The 16,263-nt window shown below is 29.2% G+C and overlaps 1 protein-coding gene across 1 annotated transcript in view; it reads left to right on the top strand.

Moving 5' to 3' along the window:
* The first annotated feature begins 10,805 nt into the window (after nucleotides 1–10,805).
* Nucleotides 10,806–16,263, top strand: part of LOC100166396 (brain tumor protein) — a 72,576-nt gene continuing 67,118 nt past the window's right edge. Inside the window, exon 1 of the mRNA XM_029486697.1 lies at nucleotides 10,806–11,147. The gene's annotated coding sequence lies outside the window, so the exon portion shown is untranslated. The remainder of the gene's footprint in view (nucleotides 11,148–16,263) is intronic.

Raw genomic sequence — 16,263 nt, 5'->3', positions numbered from 1 at the left:
ATGTCAATAATTAGGTACTTTTTTATCATCAAAAGTAAAAATAGCCATGTCTTAAAATTCTTCACAAATTATGTAAAGATATTATGTTAGGTACTTAGTCCCGCTTAAGCCTTAAATCGCGGTAAAATTTTCGTAAAATTTTGATTTTTACTCATGTTTTTTGATTAGATCCATAAGAAAATGAAATGTTGTACTAACATATAAAAAAATTCAATTTTATTATAATTGAAGTCGAAATTGAAACGTTTTCTCAATTATAGCCTCTTAGTACACGTTACACTATATCTACCACGACAAGGTTATATTTTCACTTTTCCAAGAAAGTTAATACCTATCTAATACCTATCTATATATACACAATTTATTAGATAATACACTCCGTTAATAATGTTTGGGAAACATTTAAACGTAGGCAGTAACCACTAAGTACATATAGAATTCTAGACATTTTCCGTAGCAAAAATAATAATACCTAAGTATTAATAACACGCTGAGATATATATAAGACGGTATATTGTATATTTGTATTATGGGTATGTAGTTTGGTAAGTATATAACCAATGTTTTATGATGATGATATAAGGTATATTGTAGTTCGTGTAGGTACCACAGTACTTAATGTATAATATTTCTTTGATGTCTATATAAGGAGGAACAGTCATCAGAACGGTGAAACTACGAAAGAGTAGGTATATTGTGATAGTTTTTGCGTCCTCCGATATGTTGTGATATAATGATGAAAAACGTGACGTGCGTACGCATATTATTACTGCGACGAAATTCGATAGGGATTTCGTGTGAGATTCCATTTGAGCGATTAAAAGAAAACAATTTTAAAAAAAAAATAGTAATAATAAAAGAGAGCTGAGCACAGGTAACATCACAACAAAAGGGACAATGCACCATACTGCATACTGGCAAAGGAATTTCAAAACGTTCAGCGCAATAATAAAACAATAACTTCGAAACGTATTTTCGGTATCTACCTACATCAAATATATCCACACACTTTTTTATTCTTTCTTTTAACGATATTGTTTTCGAAAATAATCGTCTGGACCGAAAATAATAAATTATTATATATATTTCGCGGATCGGACCGACCGCGGATAGCACCTGCAGTAGTCCTTCACGAAAAACAACAATTAATACTAAAGATAAAAACGTCTTAGACTATACGCTCATATCCATACTCGTTAGGTTTTTTTTTTAATCACTGCGGTGATTTATTTATTTTTTGCCTTCATTCCGGACAAAAAATGAAAAAAATAAATATATATAATATAACGAAGGTATTAAACAATTATTATATACCTATACAGAATATACAATTGTATTGAGGTATATTACATGTGTACCTACATGTATACCAGATCAAGATTACCGTGCTAACAAAAACGTACCATATTTCTTTTTGGTTATTATTTCGACAAATTCACACGTTAGCCGTATGGCCTGCGTCATTATATACTGTTCCGTACATACAAATAAGCGATTTTTTTTCCCGTCTCGATATAATAATATAAGCTATTTATATAAGCTGATTAAAGAAGGGGTCAAGTCGCTGACGTCGAGAAATTCTGTATGTAAACCGTATGCCCAAAATGTCGTCCAACTCGCGACGATTGATGAATCATTGCGAGTACACGTGTGTTAAGTTAAGTCAAGTCAGATCTCGGATGTGTAAATGTATATAATAATAATGCATGCTCAAAGCACACTTCGAACACAACTTACTATAATGTATTATAATTATATTATATATATACAAATATCCAATTTACTACATAGGAATTATAATATTATATCATATTATTATAAACGAATTGGTAGATACCATAATATCTTATATCACCGTTCATTTCTTAAAAAGATTTTGACTGTGATGTGATCGACCAACCTAAAATGATCTATATGTCAACCGTCTAGCGTTTGTAGGCCTGAATTTCAGATGGTACCCTCAGAATTTATGGTACTCCCTCTTTGTTTTTGGCTCCTTCCTGACAAAGCAAATAACAAATAAATGATCACCTATATGTATGTTTAGATATTAATTACATTTTTTATACAACATAGGTATAAATGTATAATTATCATAATAACAATTTATAGTAAAAAATGTACAAACTTGTGATAGGTACTTATAAACTTATAGATAAGTACTTCTATTATAAAACATTGGTTTTTACTCGTAAATGTAAAATGTTGTATGTTAGGTATATAATTTATAACAACACGGAACAATTAATTATTAATTTTTTTTTAGAAAATATTACATTTTATTTAGTAGCTAGGTAACAACAGGTAAAATAGTTCATATTAAACCCCTGGGGATTATCTTTTAGGGACCTAATTACAAAATTCCAGGGGGGCAACCCCCCTCCCCTTCCCACAAATGTGCACGAAAATCATGCCGACATATATATGTATTATAACCATTCACTATTTTCACAATCATATCCATGTTGTATCTTAATGTAGGGTTTTACGTTCAGTTTACTCACAGTTTCACACACCATTAGATTTTAATTTTATATTTTATATTATCGTGCATCATACAATTGATACTTAATCAGAAAAAAATGTATTTCACACGTCTTGAACGAATTTAAATTTTTTGCTACATATTTCTCTCTCACACGCATGTCATTTGCTCTGTGTACACACTATCAGTGTTCATAATTAATTCTTCAAATAAAAATAGATTAACATCAGCGCAAATTTTTAAACGAATGTTTAAACGAATGCTCAACTTACGTAAGGTTATGTTATCAGTTAATCGCGAAGCATACATTTTTTACTGAATAAATTTTAATATTTACTATTTTTCAGTAAGATATTGACGCTAGGTATGAAACTGTTAAAAATCAACATTGAAGTATTTATCAAATTTCAAAACATTTTAAATTGAAATAATCCATGGTCGTTTCAAGATACCTACAGTCGACATATTAATAAACAATAAAAATAATTTATACAGCCAATAAGCGTTACCTAATACGATAATATACACACTAACTGAATGCATATAAGTATATAACTATATTTATATATGTATATCAGTATATGTATAATGTATATTCATTGGTTAACATTGCAGGTTAACACTTATACTATTTATTAAGTATATTTAACGACTTTATATAGAATTTTAATATAGATAGTTTATTGTTTATATTGATTAAATATTAATTCGAGCTATGTACATAAAGTTACATGGGGTATAATTATTATTTATATGACAGGCAAACGACTCCTAAAATTGTATTGTATAATATGTATTTTATTACTCGTTCAAAAGCAACTCACATACGCTTGTAATTAAATTTTGCTTATTATAAATGCACTTGTTACATAATTTATATTGTTTCGTGTTTAAACGCAGTCCCTAAAAATATTCGTTATTTGACTTAACAGTTTTCCCCCATGGACGCCTTTTTTCTCACTCCTGAATCTTTAATCTTTCTGGCTTTCCTTCGTTATTTCCTTTTCACCAGGTGTACGTGACTTATCATATGTATCTTTTTCTTTACAACTTATAGTTTTTCGTTCTTAATACTTACTCATTTCTTATTCTTAACATTTTGAAAAAGCCCAACACCGGATTTTTACACACATAGTTTTCATCTATTTATCCATCATTTAATTTATTCTTAGGGATGTTTTTGACGATTTCATCATAGTTTTGGCAATTAATTTTCAAGTATAAATTATTCCTTGTGTATCCAAATAAGACAATTAACCTTTCAATCCTTTTCAACGGTGCTCAATAATGCTGACGAATTGATGAACAATAATTTAAAAAAAACTTGTTAAGTGAGTACTATAACTATGAAAACTCGCGAACCCATCCAAGTAAAACCATTTGACTGATATGCAAAGTAGTATGTCAAAGTAAATCTGTATGTATATAAATGAGGCGTAAATAAAACTGATCAATTATTTCAGAACTTTGTAATCACAAAATCACCAATAGTAAACCTCTTTATTTTTAACGACACGTAGAAAATATTTGTATCTTTTTAGTTAAAGCAGTACAAAATAGCTGTAACATTTTATAAATATTTTCATAATTGACCAAAATCATACAAATCCACTCATGAGTACTTATACTGATCTGCTTATCAGGTAATCCTCGCCGGCAGTTTAAGCGTAACTGGTTTTTTAACTATAGTTAGGAAATAAAATAAATCGTCACTAATGGGGGAACCCCCCATTATCAAATTAAATTTTTGTTAATTACCATAAGATTATTTTTTTTTATTCAAATAATCAGCTTGTTAAATTCTAAGAAAAAAAAATAATAATTTTTTACATATATCATATGAATTTACATATTTTAGATTCATTGTATCGGTGTTGATCACTCGTTAAGTATAATTTGTTTTATAAATAATAGATTATAGGTATTGGGTACCCTCAAAAATATCTTTCTTTACATAATATATAATTTCATTCAATGGGGAACACAATCATAATAGTATAATACATTCATATAAACTTGTATTATATTGATAATACTAAGCCAACCCGAAAATTGTCTGTATTGAGTGCCGTTATAATAAGACAAGAAATTATATTTATTTTGTTAGTTCCTATTATACACTTTTAGTTCTACGACAAATTATTTCGGTAAGAATATTCCAAACATGAATAATTGAGTCAATTGTTCCATAATATATATAGACATATAGTTCACTGTGCCCTAGATCTGTAAAATCTATGACAAATCTGTTTACAAAACATCTAACTCTTCATAATTTTAAACGTAGGTACAATAGAATAAATTATATATGTAGGATTAAACAAAAATACAATGCAACATTTACTAGGTATCGTATATGTTGAGGACTATGCACAAAAATGTATTATTACAACCTTTTCTTATACCTATTATACATATAACTATATAAGTATGGTATAATAAATTTAATTCTAAAATCATATGTAAATTATTTCTGAAGTGCATTGACCTTTGTAATATATAATTTGAAACTAATTTCTAATGCCCATAATAAAATAATATATTAAGAGTCGGGCAGTCGGCAATTTTATAATAAAATATAGGTATCTACACGTTAATACAATTTATTCACAAGGACCTTTGGTATAGGTACTATAATTTTATAATATTATGTAGTACCTACAGATACTGTATATACCTAATAATAAGCTATCCGTTTGAAAATAATATTATAAAAAATTGGCGTGACTTTTATTTCGTGCCAAATGCCAATATGCAGTGCAAACAATAAACATAATAACGAATGCGAATGTTCGCGAAAATAATTCATTATTTCTCTTTTTTTTTTTAATTTCCGAACGGATACTGCGTCATTAATTCTTGGATTAATGTCGTCCACGCAGATTTGTCGACTACAACGGGCCGTGCTGACGACGGGTTTCGTTCATTAGTTAAAACGTTTTAATGAATGGCCGAGATGAATGCTTGAGGGAGGGGGGGCATCGCTCATCGTACCCTGTGGTTGGTATATATTATATAGTAATCATTACGTTCTGCAGCGATTGATGTTCCCGTTTTCAACCCTTTGAACAATGTGCGTAATTAATTCGGAGGCATATTAGTTTATCATCGTGTTTTACGAGTGACAAATAAGTGACCACTTATTTGAACCAAACTGCAAATACCTAGTGTGGATGTACTTATGTGTTTATGTGTATGTATAAATGTACAATAATAATAATACATTAAACCCGTTTCAGAACTTGTAATTTTGCTCTTCTAAAAGCGTTCAAGACAACAATAAATATTGCATATAAACGTCATAATCCATATACAAAATGCTATACTAACACATTCCGAGCAAATTATTTTTACAAATAATCCTCTTCGCCGATGCATTCATCGGATTTGCAGACGTTTGGAAAAAAAGGAAAGTTCGGTTAGAGTTGACTAACTTAATGCGTACAGTGTGTGTGCAGTGTCGTTATGTACCAATTTCCCCTCCAAACATTGAACAGTGTCGGTATGAACGGCAGACGGTCACGAAGTTTTCAGGATATTGCTTGTTCCGGTGTCTGAAAACCCTGGGCCTGGACGGTTCCGGACGGTAATTATCCGGAACTTAACGGGTCTTCTCGGGGCATAACTGTATAGGAAAATAGTTGGCAATGCACTAACTTTACGGATGTAAATATATGTAATCCTATGGAAGTTACAACGGAACTACGTTCAGTTGCGGTGACAGTGACGTTTCCTTTCAAACTATTGTCCAATATAATAACGCAATATTTGATTAATTATAATATAAATATATTTATATATAATATATTATATAGGTACCAGCATGATCTATAAACTAAGACAATACTTACAACTTGTAAAACTTGAATTTGAAATGCATAAAAAAGTGTATAGGTACATTATACATTAAGATAACAAGACTTTGCTAAATGCGACATCCTATTTCAAGGTTCGTGAGTTATATTATATTATAATATATTATATATAGTGAAACAAAACTTCGCTCAAAATCATAATCGTGACTTCGTGAATAAATAAATAGATTAAATTCTTGGAATGACATGTTATTAGTGTAACCAAATATGAAGTTAAAGCTACTAAAGGTTATTTTACCTATCCGTTTTCGAAAAACTGGATGACTTATTAATTAAGTATAACTTATTGTATTAGATTTAATACTCAATAAGAAAAATATTGCTTTAACAATCACTAGAAAAAGTAATTTTGATCAAATTAAAATGTATAGATTTTTAATTGCTAACAATAAAATAATATTGATTTAATACGATTATCGTTTAATATATTACTGTAGAAGGAAAAATATAAAAAAATATTAAAAGAGAGAATTTAAAAATTATAAAATAACTTGATTTTGTCTGTGAGGTACTTTTATACTTACCAGTTGTTTAGTAAAAAAATTTAGTATGAATTTATCATTGTTATTGATATATTTTTGTTTGCCAAATTTTAAAAGAAATTGTTATTTAGATTTTTCTTAATTTTCATAATATACAAGTATACCTATAACTATTATAACAACAAATTATGACCATATATTTTCACATGCACTTATTTTCTTTGATAAATAAAACATCATTAATTATTTTACACTTCAAGACTCTATACTCATCACATACATCACTACAAGTCCTACTAAATCGATATAAACTTCACAATTTTTATTAAAAGAGTAACCGACGTTTATTTTAAGATATCACAGTAATTCTAGATATTCGCTTGATTACTTAAATATAGACTATATTTAAATAATTTTTAAATAAAAACATATCTTCAAAAGTAATATCACGTGCAATATAAAAGGAATATAAGAAATATAAAATTACACTTTTATTGAAGTATTTTCTTTTAACTCGAATTTCTTTCTCAAAGGATCAAATATTATTTTTAATTTAATGTACCTATATACCAACAATTAATTTAAAACCGTGGACTTTAAAATATTGAATATTTATAAAATTATTTTTATTGCAATTTTGTTTATAATATTATATATTAGCGTCTAAATGTTAAAACAAACCAATTTCATTGAACCATTATATTTTGTTTAAATCGAATTTCTAAGTCTGATGAAATTCAACGTCAAGACTGAACAATATAAAACCCTAACGTAACATAGGCACTCGAGCCCGAGTGCCCGACAAGTTTACAATGTTCTATACAGTTAAGTCCTAGAAAACAGCATGATGCAGCAGCAGCAACAGCAAACACTTGTTTTGGTATGTGTAATGAAATTCTGTTCAGCCGTAAGTTTATTGGCGCACTTTAGATACATAATATCCTAACTGCAGTACCGAACGGCGAGCTGCAAGTGGGTTGGTGGAGAGGTGCGTTTTAAAATTTCTTCGCAAAGTTAAATTATCACGGCAAGCCCAGGTGTTCCGGAGAGAACGTCTCGTCGCAGATAAAACCCACTACTGCTGCGGCGACTGCGAAGGGATCCAGTCCATTTCCACCCCCTTCATTATGGGGACCGAATAATTTATATGTGCGCAGCGTCGTGGCCGTTATGTGTATTTGGCGAGAGGGTGCGAGTTTAATAAGGGGCCAAGCTCCTGGCAATATTCCTCCTTACAACATTGGTGCGCGCACACACGCACAGTGATGTTGGAAAAGAGAGAGAGAGATAGAAAGTAAGTGCAGATTGAGAGTAGGTGGTGAAGAAATACAGAGTGAGAGAAAGAGAGAGTTGTGTATGGGGGTGAATGAGAGATGGATATATATAGGAGCAGAGAGAACTGTGCAGTAGAAATAGAATTCACGTTTGTCTGCATCTGTGTGTGCGTGCGTGCGTGTATATGTTCGTATGTGTGTGAGTGCATTCCCCTCTCGGTCGCTCATAAAAGCCACCCTAAAAAGCTCAGGCGCAAGCGCCGTTCAACCCCTACACTTATTTTTTCGTTTACCCTATATGCCACCGTGGAGTATAATCTTAACCGTATATATACCTTGGAAATATCGTTGGAAGCCTACGTTACACGAAATTTCACAACACCCAACTTATTCAGACTACAGAGCGATTGGTGTAACGTGCACGGTTTTCACATTTGGCCCATCTTTTATTATTTTTAACGTTTTCCATGACATCGTGTACAAATAGTGTTTAGGGATTAAAATCGTTTTAATTTTAAAACTCGTCTCGCGAAAGTTGAAATCACATTGATTCTTGATCTATGATCGAGTCTGTGCTATGTAAAAATATATACATATGTTTACGGATTATAATATCAACTATATTGACATTGTTTTAAAGCGTAACTTTCAAATAAAAGCTTCTAGTTGACATTTAGATTGAAATATTTGTTTAATCGACTCTTTTTTTTAATCAATAATTAAAGATATTTTTAAACATCTCACTTAAAAAATAACCAAAGACCAATATTCGGATGGATATTTTACGTATGTTTCATTAATATTAAAATGTACACGTACTTGAGGTATACCTATATACATTTTAAAATTATTAAAACAGTTTCAAATAATAATATTATTATAGACGGTGTGTAATTAATAGTATGAGTCACTTTGTTTACCTAATCCTTTTCGTGTATTAATGAACTATTAATAATATTACGTTTTAATACTCGGTTGTATACACCTGCATTTTATACAAACTCTTTTGAATTTCCATTAAATTAATAATATTTTACCATATAGGTAGTAAATAAAATAATAATGTTTATGTGATCATATTTATATAACAATTTTTATTTAATATTGATTCAATTTTAAAGTAAAGGTAATAATTGTATAGATAAAAGTATAAAATATTTTATCGAGTCGGTGAAATTTAAATTTGCAAAACGTGAAGTACCTAACTGATGAAACTGCAGGTAACACGCATCATTTTAAATTTTAAATCATACATTCAGAGCTGACATTTTTTGGCTGAGATTTCAGACTAATATTACTATTACATTAAAAAAAAAAATCACTTTAAACATTATAAGTAGGTTAACTAAGTAATCTAAGACATAAGTCTTTTGTTATAATGAAGCTGGTAACTATTGATTTTAGTTGGTAACAACACTTATTTTTATATAGGTTTGTAAAATAATAAAATCTAACTTCTAATATTTGGGAAACCTGGGTGAAAGAATCACGTTAAGGCACATCTCTGACGATTTTCAACACCACAGCATATAAAATATATTATGTACTATTTGTACAGCTCGACAATATCATTATCTTGTATGTTATTATAATAACTGATAAGTGTAAAGCTGATTAGACATTAATGGTCACTCTGTGTATCACAGGATTCTACACTTCAAAGTATAGAGAATTATAATGGTGTAACGAACCCATCCATGAGTACCTATATGACACCACACGGTTGTTGACTGTGTATTATATAAATATAGGTAAGAGTATAGACGTATAGTATATTTATTATTATTATAATACATTAGAAGCCAATATTATATACAGTCTGAAAAAATTAAAAACACTCAGTGGTGGTAGGGTCATAATATTTAGGCTATGAGCAAGGCTTCATATTTTAGACAGCTGTTAAAATTGCGACTTTTATTTTCCATGGGAAAATACCATGGGAAATATAATATAAACGGTCAAGTATATAATATTATTATAATAGTATAACATCGATTATCGGTATAGTTATTACAACGTTTTGTGCTGATAGTTTTAATTGTTTAATAATATCATTACGTGGGTACGATTCGATTCTCTAACATAATATTAATTAATATATTATACAACCGAGGACTAAGGACTTAAGGACTGCATAACATCCGCAGATGGTATTTACACATTATAATATTATGCTTAATAAGTATAATATTATGAGTGGTTGAAAGTCGAGATAGTTTAACGTTATAATAATAATAATACAATATTAAATAGTTATTATTTGTGTTGTACTATATGATCGTCGTGATGAACCGCGCGGAGTGTTGTGTCTTGGGCCTACAATATTAGTGTGCTTATATTATGTGTGCACAGCGCGCGGGCCGCCGTGAAAAAAGTTCGGCCGGCAGCCCTGTCACGCTGCACGGTCGGCGGCTACCGATGTAAGCGCGGCGGCGAGGGGGTGGGATGCGCCGACCGCGTTTTTGACATTGAACTTGGGCGACGCGCCGCGCACTCCGTAGTCGTGCTTTGTGCAGTCGACACGCCTTGAGAGTGAGAAGACGCTCATCCGTACGCGTGATAATATTGTATACTTTTATTATTATCATTATTATCATTATCACTATTGTTGTCGTTATTGTTACTACATAATATTATTATTATTTTTGTTATTATTATTATTATTATTGTTGTGCAGCCGCATGCTGTATTACAAATCGTATCACTCTGTGCTGAGGATCACCGGGTTTTCTTTCGCTTCCCCCTCCTTCCCCTCTCCCCCAGCCACCTGCGTTGATATTCGCTGAGCAGGCCTATCCTCCCCCGCCATCCCGTGCGCGCACGCGCCAAAATTCGCCAAGTTATCGGTTGTTTTTCTTTTCATTCGCCATCTCTGTTGCGTCGTTTTACGTCCATATAATATTATGTAATAGCTAATAACTTCAATAATACGTACTATATACAATCGCAATAATCCATTACTACAACAGTCGTCCGTTCCGCGCTCCCGTTTCGTTGATTGTCGTTTCCATTTCGTCTGTCTTCGATATAGGTAAGTGTAGTACCCATTTACTATTGTATTATTATATATTTTATATACGGATCTAAACAATATTCTTATTAGTTATTATAATATAATATTACCAATTTACTATAATTGTATTATATTTATATGGATCTAACAATATTGTTATTATGATAAAATATCATACAAATTTTATAATATTATACCATCATACTGCAGAGGAACGCACGATGGCCCGCTTGTTGTGTATGACTAAAGGCGGGCCTGCGGGGGTGGTCGAACGCATAGTGGATAAAAATGCCGTTTAGAGTGACACCATATTATATACCTACGACCTACCTATAGATACCACGATTGATACATTTTATACGATTTCTATATAGCCAACTATTTTTCGTTGGCGACCCAACTGTGCAGGCCCGGATCCAGGGGGCTTGGAAATTCAATATAATATAATTATTATGTATTTATTTATATAATAAATGGTTCATACGTATTAACAATATAAATAAAGTTATTAATATTATTATCAAATTTTATCCATAGCAGTTAGGTATCTAATCTGTTATGTACCTACTAAAATTATGATTGCATTTTTTTTTTCAAATACGTTCCCGTTGGCTATCGAGGTATTACTACGGCAAAAATGCATAGTTTTTCACAATGAGTATTTCAGTACCTGTATGCAACGGCCATCGGCCTAACCTCCAGGACCAGACCTCTGGACGACTTCTACGGCGGTACACCGCACATAGAATTAATCATAAATAGCATTAAGTATTATACTAGGTGCTGAACAAGAATATCTGGAGATCTAAAATATACTATGCGATTAGTTATAAAAAATAATAGGAATCGTACTTAGGTATTATATAAAAAATCGATCGTCAACACGTCATACCCATACATCGTTTTCTATTATAGGTATAGTGCAAGTCAACTATCGTTAGTTATCACTATCACGCGCATAATATTTTGACATCGCCATAAAATCGTCAACAATGATCGACAAAACGGATGGTTCATTACTCCGTTAAATTTCAATGACCTCAAAATGTATTCCACTTGTACAAATTATCTTTAATTTTAATTCTTTCGGTATACTATTACGAAGAAAAAAGATAACACCTATCTCACATTATGATAATATTATTTATTAATTATTATGTTTATATTATCATAAATTCATAACATCATTATGACAACATTGACAACTTGTTTATGTTTTCTTCTTTTTTGATAAAACAAATTAATGTACCTCATTTATTATTTTTAATATAATTTATTATATTTTACTATCAAAGAAATCATTATATTTTATCGGTTTAGTCACTATCTATAATGAATAAGGTACAAAAAGTGTAAAAAGTTTAACGTACATTTTTGTATACCATTATAGAATTATAATTTATCTTTTATGTAGGTAAATTCGGTAATAAAATTTTACATGGGGATGAGTACCAACGTATAATAATACATTATACTAGATACGTTATTTTATATTTATTTTAATTTCGATATGGAGTAATTTTTTAATGTTTTTAATATTTCTTTTCGTTTTTTTACTCCACCTTATCCGTGAAACTTTAATTAGTACATTTTGAATAAAGTTACTTGAACTTTATACATCAAAAATAAATGGTGCACCAATATAATCAATTTGTGGGTTTCACTTAAATATTATTTAAGGAATTAAAATGTTTTGTAATCCAAAAATGCACTTACTTTTATATTTTTGGATTATATTTTCTCAATATTCAATATTCTTATATAAGTTTCAACAGTTAAAATTCTAAAAAACAATCTTGTACACTCATATATATAATAAACGTACTTTGTTTTAATATAATATGTATAGGTGATACATCGATATTCGATATTTTAACGTGTATGATAAACAGTTTTTCCAGAGTTCGTGGACTGCAAAGTTCTGTTGTTCAGTATTTACGAATATCTTTATCTGGAACATAAAATTGTATTATTTTAGTATACATTTTTCAAACTATTTTAAGCAAGGTAGAAATTAATTTTTTCTTAACAAAACCATCAAAAGATTCTAAAAAATTTAAAAAAAAGTTTTTTTACAAATTAAAAACTCATTAAGTAAGTACAATTATACTAAAACTTTTTTTTAACCCAAATGAAACCACGAATAGTTGAAATTTAAAAAATGTTTTGTTTCCGAATTTGCAAAGTAGTGAGTACTGCAAAGTACTGATAATAAGAAAAAAAATTACTTATTTAATTAACATTATAATTTAGTTAGTACTAAAAAAGGGCTTCAGGTATAATTGGTTAAAAATATTAAAACAATATAACCTTTAAAGTTTAAACTACATATAATCCTCAAACAGTGACAATTACAAAAATATTTACTTATATTATAATTCACTTATTAGCATTTATTTAACATTATATAACATAAAACTATAACAAAAACCTGATTAAATTATTGATTATAATGTCTTACTTTTACGGACTTGGCACCTATACCTATATTGTAGGTATAATTATATAATGTAAAATTGTAGAATACAGAATATTAATTGTTCTAGTCAACAAAATTGTCTTGTCATTATAATTAATTTATTTTTGTGGTATGAATGTGTTTTATAGGCGTGTTGATTAAATATAACCGTTTGTTCTGTGATATAACCAAACCTAACAAGTACTTAACAATTTACAAAAATAAATGTCTACCATACCTAGGCATTCTAAGCATATACCTACTTGAATTGATAGATTGTGATACCTATGTGTAATTCAATTTCTAACGTTATGTATGTATGTACCTAACTAGCTAACCATGAAAATGAAATCATAATTACTTTTGAAACCAAATGGTTTTTATAAAAGTTTCTAATTATGATTACAAAATTGAAAATACTATTGCCTGACAGCGTTTTTAAAGGGTTCATATTTTTGTCATCTGTCATCTTTGAAGAGATTGTATATCTTATACTTTAACCCAATACCCTCTGTACTTATACAGCTCGTACAGCTGATGTACAGACGAGTGTTGAGATCCCTTAATCTATATTAATGTAAAATATATATAATACGTCATGATTCATGAATGATAATATTATCTAGATATTATTAACTATCACATTCAAATAGTAAAATCAATGTCTGTCTGTAGAGAACTTATCTATCAAACATATTATAGAACTATTCTAAGCCCGACAAAAATTACTAACTTAAAATGTTTAATAAACATTTTGTTAATTAATGCTAGATTGTATGAACAACGAGTTTTTATTAAATCAAAACATATTATAATTAATTAACAGTTTAGATAAAAATTATATTAATATCTATGGTATAATTATAGCAGATTCGCCTGCAGGTAATTACTATAAGATATGTAAATTATTTAACATACAAATGAAATACAATAGGTATATTTGTTATGCTTATCGATGGGATTTGAGAATATTATTCTAACTCGTTAATATATATTTTGTATGATATAAAATATGGTTTATTAATATAATTTGCTCCACCGACAACCGCATTCACTTATTAGCTATTTGCATAAGTTATGAGTTATGACATAAGTATTTACTCAAAACCACTTCAGTCTGTACGTGGTGTATACGTATTTCATTTTAGAAGATCTTGACATACTCATACCAGTCTTACCTAATTTTCAGTATAATATTTGTTTTAAACATAGTATAAATATTTTTTTACGTTGCCTCGTTGATAACAAATATTTGATAAATTCAATTGTTATAAAAACAGTCTGATAAATAATTTTTAAAAAAACAAACCATGCCTTTTGTATAAATTAAATTTTAAAAAAGTGTTTGTTTGTTATCTTATACAACCCAGAGACAAAAACACTAAAATAAGCACAATTAAGTTACTTGTAAAATCTATGTGAAGTTATGAGAATATTTTTATTACTTTTTTTATTATTTTAACAATTTTAATAAATTTTAATCGTTTAAAGCAAATTATTGAAAAGTTCATTATCTGAATATATTTACACCAGATTAGTTTAATTTAAATCAGTGTTATTTTATTAATACATTTAAAACGAACTATTTGTACCCTTAATAGGTTTTTCTTTAGGCATAGTAGTATAGTAAATTTGATGATTATCGTATAATTCACTTGAGAACATTAAAAGATATTTCAGTCAGAAAATATATTGCAGCGAAGACTGATTGCAATGCTCTCACTCCCTCCAAATGATACCTATTTCTGATTTCGTCACTCAAAAAGTTAAATTATTATTACTTGTGCATAGAGAAGGTTTTTTCATTAATTCTCGTTAGATAACTTTATTTACAACACATTAAGTAATTAGGGCTATGATACCTCAGGTAAAAAATTTTATACCATTTATATATACTTGAAATGGAAGGTTTAAACTTCCCTTGCCATTTTTTTCAATATTTAAAAACGTGAAAATGTCTTAACAGTAGTTTTTAATAAATGTAATTATATTTCTTATTTCTCATCAATTTTTTTACGAAAGTTCTTAATGAATAAGCAAATACCTAATTATAATTATTAAAAAAAAAATTATAATATAATATTATATATTTTAAATTTCCCTCCTCCCCACCCTTCATTGGAAATGTCTGTGTACACGACACTGCTATTAATTGACGTGAACGGCTGGACGAACTGGTAACGAACTTATGCAAGTAAGGGAATAACTGTACATATTATTGAACTCTGGTAATATACTGTTTCACGAATTTTCTATAATATGAAAAAAACGATAATTTTAGGCTGGATATACTACTTGACTCCCAAAAAAGGTCTACTCGTATTAAACAGGTATTAAATTCAATAGCAATCTTATTTCCATTCCTGCAGTTACTCTAGACACGTACTGGCTATAATGTTACACTGCTGCTAATATAGTATAAATTATAAAACGGTCGATATTAATAAAACATTAAAAAAAAATAATCATACATAAAAAATGTTTGCCTAAAAATCTTATTAAATATGCTTATTTACGAATTATTATTATTGACAGTTTAGTAGGTATATTGTATTTTTTGTTATTACTAATTATATAGATTGCTGCAGTTGAGCCTTACGATTGTAATTTTTTCAATAGGTGAGATAATAATAATCTATATATATAAGAATCTAACTTGATTTTGGAGACGAAGCA

This window comes from Acyrthosiphon pisum, chromosome A1 (assembly GCF_005508785.2).
Source record: "Acyrthosiphon pisum isolate AL4f chromosome A1, pea_aphid_22Mar2018_4r6ur, whole genome shotgun sequence".
Classification (NCBI taxonomy): Eukaryota; Metazoa; Arthropoda; class Insecta; order Hemiptera; family Aphididae; genus Acyrthosiphon; species Acyrthosiphon pisum.
The sequence above is the reverse complement of the archived record's forward strand: the minus strand, read 5'-3'. Positions and strand labels throughout refer to the sequence as shown.